Source organism: Aphis gossypii, chromosome 3 (assembly GCF_020184175.1).
Source record: "Aphis gossypii isolate Hap1 chromosome 3, ASM2018417v2, whole genome shotgun sequence".
Classification (NCBI taxonomy): Eukaryota; Metazoa; Arthropoda; class Insecta; order Hemiptera; family Aphididae; genus Aphis; species Aphis gossypii.
In genome coordinates this window covers 11,493,990-11,507,128 of record NC_065532.1, presented here as the reverse complement: position 1 = coordinate 11,507,128, position 13,139 = coordinate 11,493,990, and the positions used below count along the sequence as shown (strand labels likewise).

General features: G+C 24.9%; 1 pseudogene; it reads right to left on the bottom strand.

The window, feature by feature from the left end:
* Nucleotides 1–4,873: 4,873 nt before the first annotated feature.
* Nucleotides 4,874–10,389, bottom strand: LOC126551284 (uncharacterized; annotated as a pseudogene).
* Between the last annotated feature and the right edge of the window lie 2,750 nt (nucleotides 10,390–13,139).

Here is a 13,139-nt window from a genome sequence, read left to right as displayed (position 1 = left end):
GAATAACTTCGTTAATTTTAAGAAGTTCAGAATTATTTAGTTCTATTCAGGGTTGTGCTAAATGAAACATCTAGGTTTTCGGTTATTTTGATATTTCAACAATTCTGTTCATATAACGTTCATTCCATTAATAAGTACTTTACTGTGAGTATTATGATGCATTATTTTCATATATATTTATATAATTTATAATTAAAAATTAAAAATTATATGTTATAAATTATTAATAGACAAATTATTGCTAATCAACAATATTTTACATAATTTTTTCAATTTTATTACGTATAAAAAATAAAATATAATATTAAAAAAATTATTAGTATTACAATTAAATATTGTGATAATTATAATTAATGTTATTATATTACCGATTACCGGATAGCAAAACTAATGCACGTGCATAATATATCAATTTATTATGTTTCGTGTTTATATTGAATTTGATTTTTTGATTTTCTTTGATTTTATCTTTATATTATTTCATATAGCAATAAAGAAATACTTGTATGTCTAACTATATCTTTGTTTTACAGATAAATATTTAAATTTGGAGTATGAATAAATTAGTAGGACTAAGTATATATTCATATACTTGTGTAAATTTAATTATTATTTATACATTGATAAAATAATTTTCAATAATTAATTATTATTATTTCTTTCTTTAACCTTCAATTGTCCTTATAAAATATTGAAATGTACTAAGTACAAAAAAATTTGTTAATATTATATGTATATAAGTTATAGGTAAAGATATATAAGTACTATTTTATTATTGTTAAATTACTTGAATGGAATTCGTATAATTAATGCCATTGTTTTTGTTAGGTGTGGTATATGACGTCTAAAAATAGTGTAAACACTAAATATAATATGGCACATATGACATAATATCTACCATATTATCATATAAAAACATTGATAACAGTTATTGTAGTAGATATAAATTTTATGAAAATATTGTTTTTCACTTTTGTCATGATACAGGGTGAATTCGAGGTCATTCTTTCATAGACATTAAACTTACGAATACGGCATTATTATCTTCATTAATAAACGTACGGTTTTTGGCTAACATAACGAAGAGGATACTATTGTTTCACTCGCACATAATATAAGCAATCAAGATACTAACATTTAAACAAGAATGAAAAAAGATACATGTTGTATTATCGGTTGGTGTTAGCAAACTGCAGATTTTTATAAAATGCCATGTCTATAATAATAATAAATTATAAAATATTATATTCTGAATTATTTCAGTGATGTTACAAACATTAATTATACATAAAAACTGATCGAACTTGAAGAACTTTTTACACTTCAGTATTTAACAAATTCTGAACCCGTTTTTTGAATCCAATCGAACGTTATTCCGAATTTTGTTCGTTTCGAAAATTAATCAGTTATGGTAACATCATTAGTCCTGGCGCTAGGAAATTGTAAGTTTAGTTTATCAATATTATTTTTAATTTTATGTTTTTACAAATATAACCATTGAAACTATTTAACATTATTGAGAAGACAGCATGATTTGCTTATTACCATCATCTTCTGAAAAGTCTTTGTATTTTTAATTTTAACTTTCATTAATTAAATAATTTAAGAAAATTGGTAATTAGGTAGAAAATCTTTATTATATGAAATTGTTTTATATTTAAAAATAATAATCAGGTAAAAATAAAATAATTTATTTTCATACCTACATTGTCTAACTAGTAAATCGCATATTTATTCTACTTAGGTGTAGGTATACATTTAATATATTATATACATTCAATTATATTTCGAAATTTTTATTTTTTCAGCATTCATTTTAAGTAACTTTTATTGTACACGTCACACGATAAGATAATTATTTCATGCAACCAGATTAAATTGGGGCTTTTTTTTATAAATCATAATATACAATTATACAATTTTAAAATGTACATATATCTACGTAATTATATTACCAAACTTATCGGGGAAATGAGGCTGAAATTAAAATTGTTCTCTGTTTTTCTTTCTATTTCTGTGTAACTCTGAACTTACAAAATTTATATCAATATTTTCTCTCATACATACCACCATTGTTTATGCGCTATGGTAGTTATTGTGGTTCGCAATGACACTTGTCACATATTTAAAAAAATCGAGTAAAGAGTTATGTTGAAATTATTATTTTTTAAATGGCCATGCGCTAGCTATGTAAACATGCATGTATAAGTATATAATTAATGTTGGAAAAAGTATTGAATTAAAGTTGTTTTCATATTTCATTTTCATTATTAATAAAATATTAGTCTGTTCATAAAATTATGTTGTTGATGTTGTTCGCTGTTTTGTGTTTATTAAATTTAACAACAAATTGTTTTTTATTTGTTGGTGTACAAATACAAGTGTGCCATAGGTATGTATATACAGTGAAACTTTCATACAACGAAATCTCGTGGGGAACAAAAAAATTCGTATTATAGAGGATTTCATTAAATAAAATTAACAACGAAGGTCACGGTTCTCAAAAATAATTCGTTTAACAGAAAATTTCATTATATGGACGTTTCACAGTACTATACCATGAGTCCATGTGATGTCTAAGTAAAATATTTGAGACAAATTTATAGAAATACAAATTCTCTTAAAATTATTTATAAATTTAATTTAAAAAAATTGAGTGTGAGCTTGAACTCGACTGGAAATGTTCCTATATGGCTATATGCGTCACTGACCACTGACTGATTCGCACTGTTATGCGCAGGACCTATTTAAAGGAATTTCTATTAACTGCGTATTTTCTCTCACCCGCTCTCCATCGCTACCAATCAGCAGGCAATAATAATTTGTAATCGATGGCGCTACGTTGCAAATATTGTATATAACATAAACATAGAAATTGGCACAATGTACATATAAAAATATTAGAAACTATAGAACTAAAAAATATTATAAACAATCATCTGCATTCTTTGATTGATGTAAACGTATGTTATGTGTAATTAATAATTAGTTGGTCCATTAAAACTAAAAACTAAAAATAGGTATTCGTACATTTTTTTCCTTTATTTAATAACTATTTGTTTTCAGTTAAAATATAAGTTTACAGCGATCAATAATTTTATCATTATGTACTCTGGTAAACAGGAGCAGTGGCTTGTTTATTAATCGTATCAAAGTAGACTGAAAACAATACTTTAATTACTAATTACAGTTGAAAATTATTGTCACATCGACACACAATCACAAAAACAATTCAACTACGCAGGAATTTTTCAAAAATAATTTTCACATACCTGTGTTGTATGCGTATATGTAATTAGTATTCTAGATTTATTGAAGACTATTAATTATACAACACGCTAAATAATATAAATTCGCCCAATATTTTGTTTTAACATAATATTTGCCAAATACTAAAAAATAATAATATGTACATGTACAATAGGTATATTTTGTTACATGCAAGTGCGTAGATGGTTGCTGCAGTTCCACAAAATGTTATTAAAAAAAAAAACTACAAAGAAATTACTTTAGGTAATAGGTAAAAGCTGTGATTAATTTTTAATCTTTTAAAATTTGATGAGCTTTTCAATACAAACAAAAAAAAACAGATAAATTTATTATCCTAAATAATGTTCAATTGATGAAAGATTTTATGAAATATATATGATAATAAGCATAATATACCTATTAAAAGTCATAGTAGTGAAACGAATGAAATAATTGATAATATAAATACGCATTTACCAAAAACTCGTAGTTATAAATGTTTAAGACCTCTTGTGCTTGTTTTTTTGTTGTACCTTGTAGTAGCTAACTATCAAGATTGACTTTAAATAAATGTGCTAAAAACGTGTTTAATCATGTTCTACTAAAATAATAAATTAAAAATTATTTTACTGCCTGCAATTAGAGCAACTGTGCAATGTACAAGTTGAAAATTAATAGTAATTCATACATAGTTATTTTTCTTAAAAATATTTCTATCTAATGCTCTAATCAGATGTAGTAATATATCTATGTATTATCTGTTATTAAAAAAAAAAAAAAAAAAACTTTAATAGTTATAGCCTATAACCCGTAAACTATCTGCAATGGCCTTAATTTAAAAAATGAATTACTACTAGGCAGTTATTCACTAAAATTGAATATTATTAATATTATTATTAACTACTTATTCGAACAGATTCTTTAATAATCACTGAATTGATTACAATAGAGAATAATTAAGCTAATACTATGACTAGTATGACTCAGCTTGGCTAAAATTCTTCAGACCTTAATTTAAGCTTCTTGGGTGCAGGAAGAGTGTTTTTTTAGTACTGTTAATTATAAAAATATAAATGTTTTTCATTCTATTTATTAGTATTTAATAAATTTAATTTAAGAACTTTTACAATAAAATTTATAAATGGTTAAACCTCAAACATTTTATAATATATTATGTACACACGTTAGTATATATTACGATATTAATGTCACTTAAAAAATTTTTAATTGATTAAAGTGAAATTAGGTATCTGCCATCTGGAATATTGAATTACATTTGATTATTACATTTTGTGAAAATTTCGAATCATTTTGAAGGATTCAACACGTGTGACGTCACACTAGCACCCGACCTACTTAAAACGGTTTCCACAGGTTTTGAGTTAGTCAGAAATATCAAATTTTAGATTGAATTTGGTTAAAAAATAGTTACAACGTTTTAAATCAATCGAATCATTTTGAAGGGTAACTACTTGGGTGCTGGGATGATATCACGCCAGCACCCGGAATTAAAGTTTTAAATTCTGAACCTCCTATTGTAGGTATGTTACAAAAATGCACAACTTGGGATGCTGAAATTACGGACCTGTTGTCTGGGTTTAAATTATCGAGTGATACTACTTAACTAATCGAAAAATTCATTCGAAACTTTAGTTTTCTATAGAACATTATTTACTCTTGTTTATTTTTCTGTTCATTAGTTAGAATTAAGTTAAAATCCTTTATTCCATCTTCTAAGTTTCTAAAAATAAATAAATATAATACTTATGATTTAAATTGTCTAATAATCAATAATACTGTAGTTATAAAATAATTAACAAATAATAGTATTAATTTGTATAATAGTAGTACACTTAGATAATTCAAATTTCAATTAATAATAAACCATCTAAAAATCTGTAAACAATTAGTTTAAAAAAAATTTATTATAAAATGTAGTAATCAGAATTATAAATTTAAAAAATAAAACATAAAATATGTATCAATTATTCTACATTGTACCTAAACTTAAAATAAACTCGTTATTACACAATTGTATACTTTTATGACGATAAAAATACCAATAAGTTGTAATTTGAAATTACTTATAGAAAAAAAAATATAGGAATAACTATTGTAGAATGAATATAAATCATTAAGTTTTCTAAAAAAAATTATATTTTTTTCTTAAAAATCCTATTTGCTGTAGAATTACTTTTTATTACAAAACATAAAGTCCAAGACATAATTTTATTGATAACATTTTGTTATTATATTATTATTATTATTATTCTCTAAAAAGATGACGTATCAGGTAACCCGTAGGTGGTAGTCTCAGTGCAAGTAATGTCCAAAAAATTATTATTATTAAAACATCTATTTTTATCCATATAGATATCTCCATAATCCCCATACAAATTCAAATTGCATGAATATTGTTATAGCCATTATTGTATTACCCACATATTATTTACCCACTTATTATTCCAATTATAGGTACTATTATATAATATATTATTATTATAAATAAAATATATCATATTTTCGATTTGTCATATATATTTGGCCAAGTAAAAAAAAATATTATTTTATTATCATTGTAATTTTTCCCAGTTCATCTTATCAAATTTAATAATATCCATTCAATTCAACTTTACACAATTATAATTCCCAAATTAATTTTACTTTATTCTTATTTTATAGCGTCACTCCTGCCTTTATTAATATAAATATGTTTTTGGACTGAATAATACTTTTTGATTTTAACCGTTTTTCTCAAGGCTCTTGCTCTATATAAATGTATTATTTATGTTTTTGTTACCATAGTTACTTATACAAATTCGACGTAAAATAATTAGTTCGTATTGTTTTCTCTCCTAAATCAAATTTACGATTCGTGCATTTTCCTTGCAGAGGAAAAATATATAGAAGTGTGCTATGTTTTTTTTTTATTATTATTATAATACTATACGATATAATATATAAAAAATCTTTGAATTCTACCAAAATATGTTTATTAATAAAAACAGATAAAGTGTAAAAACCCAAAATGACGACTAAATTGTAAATGGTTTTATTTTATTATTATTGTTTTCGTTATCGGTTTATTTATCAAACCTATAGATTATCGATTTACATAACAAAGCCTGCAGTACCTTAAGTACCTATAATACGGTCAGTATGCCTATAACATCGATACCGATCGTTTCAAAATTAATGATTTAGTGTTATAATTTGAAACCTCTGGTATGATTGTATGAAGTATGCACCGATCATTTCAGTGGATGTAATAGAGTTCGTTTTTTATGTATAAAAATATTCCGTCGGACAATATTTAGTCAACTTCACTACTGCAAATAGAGAATAGGTACATGGTAATTAATTCTTTTTTTAATTTAAATTAATTTTTTTTTATTCGTTTTTATAACTAGTTCATGTTAATTTTTGATCATATTTTTTTTTACTTTTATTTTAAAATAAATATGCTTCTTTTTGTATTTTTAAAACAATCGTGTGCTTTTTTTGTTGTTTATTATGCTTTAAAATTTGAGCTCTATACAATATAATATACAATATTAGGTATGAAGTTATTATAAATTGATAATATCTTTATGTATTTCGAGTGGAGGGAGAACAACTATTTTAGTCATATCTCCCCTCTCAAATAAATCCTACATACGCCACTGCCCTTTACTCAGTGAATAAGGATTAAGGCCCTAAAAAGGGCAAAACATCACTTTATGTAAATTTTACAATTTATGAACCACCACCAATCACTAACTTCTTTAAAATTATTTTTAAGTACCTACCTATAGGCTATAATGAGAAATATTCGTTTTAACATTTAAACTAAGTACTCTTAGAAGTATTATTTACCTTTTTTCTTTTGTATTTCTTAATCCTTGAGTGTGCCACATCTGGCCAGTATAATTAAAAGTTCAGTCCAATCTTTTTTTCTTGTTTATCAAATGCGTCTTTTCGTTTTAGAACGATAAATAATTACCTAATTTTTGTTATTTGTTAATTATTAGTATTGATATACCCATGGTGGCAAAATTAAATAAATTTCATGGGCGCATACAATATTATATAATAATTCCGATTTCTTATAATTTTTGAAATATTTTAGTTAATTGCAAAATTTAAAAATAAATTCTATGATAACCATACGACTCCCAAATCCCCCTAATTACACCATTGATACTTTAATTTTGCTCTTTGGTTAGCTTTTTCGTCGTATATTGCTTGTTTCATAGCCGGCGTTAAACCCTAGTAAAGTGACTTTGATGTTTTTCCTATCTCTAAAGCACTGTTTAACCCGAGTTCGGGATTTTCCATCAGAAAATCTCCAGTAATATCGCGTTGTATCTATACTTCTGCCATTTTATGTCTTCGTTGCACTCGACTTCCATAATACTTTCATTAATTTTTTTTTCGAATGCCTAAATTTGAACAAATAATCGTTTTGTGTAGGTATAATATTATGTGTAATATGTCAGCTATCAAATATGTTGTGTAATTCAAAAACACCCACTATAGAGCTAGGTTGTATCGGTAATTTACTTCTATCAATTTTTTTCTACACTCATTCTCCAATGATGCAAGTGCCAGTGCTCGTTGAACTTTCGTGTGTTCGGTTTCTTTCTACGTATATGTTCGACGTTTTCATTCTCTTCTCAAAGGTCAAATTTTTTTCACGTATTTACAATTCTAACCATACACGCTATTGTTGTATTTATTCTGCTTTTTGTTCTTTTATTATGCTCTCTTCGCCTTCAAATCTTAATAAAAAATGTTTGTACTATAAGTATCTTATTTACGTCATTATACTCGTTATATATTTACGTACCACTGCACCGACGAAAATGCGTAATTCTCGGGTCACTATCAATAATGCGGTTAGGCTGATCTTTTCCGCACTGTAAGAGAGTCGCATATACGTCGTACTCCCTCGTGTTTTAGGAGCTTGATATTTTTTTCTGAATTCTAATATCTCTAAGTCTATTTCGTTTTGTTTTTAAGTATAATAATAAATAAATAAAGTTATATAAAGCTAGTAATACAACTTAAATACATTAGGGATATATAACTATATAAGTAGTTTAGTTATCAAAATATTTCCATAAAATAGCTAAATAACTTTATACCTATAAATTGATAAAGTGAGTTTATTTTGTTAGTCTACTTCACCAAAAAAAAAATTATTTCTATGCAAATAATTTTATCAAGATAGTTAGATTTAAATTAGTACGATTACGAGTTTAAGGAGAAAATTAAAAAAAACATTGTGGTTTATCGAGGCTAGTGTAATGTTTCCTAGTTTCCTACCACCGAAATTTAATTCAATAATTTATAAATACTAATTTTATTTATATAATCCGCATCAATGTAAATTTGTTTGACTATTTTCTAAATTTGTGCACTATACTATCCCGTTCTACACTTCTACCACCAAAAACCGTTAGGTTAACGTTGCACACAATTGTATAGTTTTAACTATAATATTATCTGCAATCGTGGTTTTAACATCAATTTTTTATTTTTCCAGATAGTATAGCTAGGGACATAGGATTAACATCATTGGATTAACCAAGTTACTTATAAGTAATAATATATTATACATACTTAAGTAGTTAAGTATATAATATATAATGTACAGATAGATATAGATAGCAGTGTGATACATATAAATAAAAAAAAATAAAAATCTTTGTACCTAATAATATTATTTTTATTTTATTAACAGCTATAATATACCTTTATACATAAAATGTTTTAAAGTTTAAATATCATCTGGATACAAACGTAACATTTAAAGTATCACAGTTTCAATTTTTGTGTATTTTCGTGTTTCAAATCAATATTTATAGGACAAGGCTACTATTGTTACAGGTGTTAGATTTTAAAAATTACATAATTATAGAAAAACATGCTTATCCTCTGCAGTTCTAAATGATTTGGTATGGAATCACTGAAATAATAACTATAGCCTACCTGTCCTACCTATTAAAAATTATAATTCATATTACATAGTAAAAAATAATATATTGCTATATTTTACTCAGCCAAACATTCATATTTGTTATTTATACATACCTATTACTTATATATCAGTTCCTCTAGTGGGAAGTTTATTCACTGTACGGTATATCGTATTTTTTTTATCATATACTCCATAGGTACATATATATATATTAGTATATACAATATAGTATCATTACATTTGCTTATAGTTCAATTTACGAAAAGATTGTAAAATGAATAAATTAAAATATATAATATAGTACATAGGTATCATGTGCTATATAATACTATATGTAATAAACATATATAAATTGAGATTTTTAAAAAAGTTACAGTCACTTCAGTCGTTACCTACAGGTTATATGAATTACCATAAGTGTATACATACTGTATATCTATATATACATTATTATAATATTACGGAATGCTTCTTGTGGGAGTTGAAAAATAAAAACAGAATTATTTATTCATACGTGATGCAAACAAGTAGATTAGAAGCGGTAAGTGATATTTAACGATGTCCGTTTTACTATATGTAGCCATGTAGGTAGTTATAAGTTAATAGACCATTAAAATACTTTAGAATTCTATTGTACAGTGTACATATAATTCGTATAAGTATACATATTTTTGGAAGAAATATGAAACTATTAGTAGATATTACTTTGTTTATGAAATTTGTATACTTTTAATAATTATTTTAGAAAAACTTAAACTATCGCAGTGGCATGGTGTTAATTTTTTATTTTGTTCATCTAGTTGTAACGATGTGGCACAATCTTGTAATAATTTGTTTGAATACGCTTGGTGTTTCTCTTGTTCTTGCTCTCGAGATATTTTATTTTCTCGAACTTTTTTATCGAGAGCATATCCTTATCAATCTAATCATAAATAAAATATAGGTACACGATTATTTAAAGTCAAATAAGTGTAAATTAATACGAATGATAATAATAATAATAATAATTAAGAAGTAATATGTCTTAATAATAAGTTTTCATAGTAACTTTCACCAATAGTTCTAATAGTTGGGTTAAAATTTCATTTTTTTTCGTTCTTCATCAAAAAGTCTCGATCTTACATGTTTAGCCATTTCATTGTGAACTTTTATGGCAATGGTTTTCCTATAGTTATCATATTTTTAAGTATTATTTTAGTAATTATTATTTAGATAATAAAAAATAAGTATATGTAATGTTATTTATGAACTATATCATGCTTATGTTGCATATACCTATACCGATTATTATACTAAATATTTTCATATACCTATTTTATATATTATTAGGTAATTGTATATTTATAAGTTATAACTATTGTATGTATGAATAAATGTATATACCTACCTGATTTCAATCTTAAAAAATAAATTATAATATTGTTAATAATTTTAAGACTTAAGTAATACATTAATAAAATAATGATAATTTTACTAAATAAAATTGTGTAGGTAAGATGCTGAAGACATAACATAATATAATATTCATGTTCTATAGGTATTTATATACTTATATAATTATACATATACATGAATCTGATGTCAAAACTATAATATATATAAATATTAATATACAGATTAGCTCGTATTATAAAATTCATATATTAATCTATATCTTATGAAAGAATACTGATTACAGGTTTAAAGTCATTCAAGAAAAACTTAACCACATAATAGGTACGTTCACTCTATAAAAATTGCTCGATATTCGAACTCAAACGTGTTACATTACTCTTCCAATAAGAATTATAAATACTTAGTAGGTATATTGTAAACTATAACCTAAATCCAACACATAAAATCAAAGACCATTCAACATTAGCTCTTTCAATTAGATATAAATGAATCTTAACAATCGGCTTTGAATCATTTTAATTTCTAAGTTCTCTTTTAAAGAAAAATACACATAGGTACAAACCAGAATATAAAATTATTTATTTATAAAACCCTCCTAATCCCATATGGTCTTCTGGTCTTAACTCTAAGCTTTGGGGAAATTCTAAAAAATTCAATAACCTTAATAAAACTTAAATCTTTCAAAATATTATACTTTTCAAAAATCATCTAATGTCTTTCCTATACATTTTTAATTCTAATATATTCATGAATATTTAAGAATAATGGCAGTAGTTGACAAAGATACCTACATTTCTCTATAAAATATTCCACAATAATCTACCCTATCATTTAAAAACTCTTTTTAAAAATTACCGACTTTTTCTATTTCTAGAAATCCTCTAAAACGCTTATTAAAACGCAACTGCAGGTGACTGGTGTCGAATATTTCATGTTTGATATTAATCCACATTGTATATATTATCGTCTAGACTCCAGATATTTAACTGTATAAATTGTGTCCCCGATGGATGTTTGCTTTTTATAAAAAAATAATATCCTAAAAAGGGACTCAGTCTTCAAACATTACACGAAGGTCTCAATATAGTATAATTACAGAATATTATAAAAAATTTCATTTTTAATAAACGTTTTGAGTTAATTAGTTAAAAATAAAATTATGAAATAATTTTGTATTTTTCCATACAGTTCGTAATCAGAATTACAATAGTATTAAGTTTTCAAGCAAAATAATATTCCTATTGAAATAGAACTTTTAAAACACATTAACCAGAGATGAATTTTATTACACAAATACTGCTTAATTGTAAATTATATCTACTATTTAAAATATTAAAAATTATTTATATTAGAAATAAATACATATATTTAGATAGTCAATATTTGCGGTCATGCGGGTACGCGTTTGTGAAATAGGAGGTACCTAGACACCTAGTCCTCTCCACCTGGTACCTTGTTATTGGTTTATTTTAATAATACATTAATACTTAATAGGTTACTTTATTACCTTATTACCTTGTTACTTTATTAGGTACTTATTAGTACAGTCGATACCAGAGTACAAGACACATCATTCCTGGAATTATTAGATCGAATTATTTTCCGTTTCGTTTTTAAAATAGGTGAGTAGTTAAAAAACTTCGAGTGGCTGAATCCAAGGGCTCAGTTGGCAAATATTAGCGAATATTTGCTCTGTTAATCCACTATAGCAGTTACAATATTTAGGTAGGTACCTATATTATAATATTATATTATATTAATAAATAATTAATTAATTAATTGGTACCTAATAATAGGTATACACCTTATACAGTTATACTAATATAAGTAAACAAGTAATACGATTCTAAGTTAACATAGGTAGATACATATAATTTTGTTTTTGTATTTTAATTTTTTAAGTAAATTATGATTATTTTAAAATATTTTGAAATTTATAATATTATAACTTAAATTACACAATTTTTTAATAGTACATTAAAATTTGAATGATATGAAAACATATTTCTTAACTTTGAAATTTCTATGGTGGAATGTTCAATTTCGACTCCTCGCACCTTCAAGTGTGTAACAGTTCATTGGGGGCTGTAGCTTGCAAAAAATATATCTATTTTTAATACATTTTAGTTTAATAGTTGAAATTTATAAATACAGTCTACAGCGTAGGTAAGCCAAAAAGACAAATGATAACTTAGGTATTACTGTACTAGTTTAAAGTTTAAAGTCTTGAGTAGGTAGTTGAGTTTAAGCCATATTATAGATAATCTAACCTATACCTAGTTATAGCTACTGATTAAAATGTTGCTTAATGTTTTTTAAAATGTATATTATGTAGTACCTGGAGGATGTAGAAGTCTGTCAAGAAGATAATATATATTTTATATATTTTAGTTCTCTACATCATAATAATAAATTCGTGTACCTATTATTATTAAATATTATGGCAATCTCATTGTATTCACGTGATCCGTGGTCACACTGATTATTATTATTTTTTTACTTGATACAGACGTACAGTTGAGATAACATAACA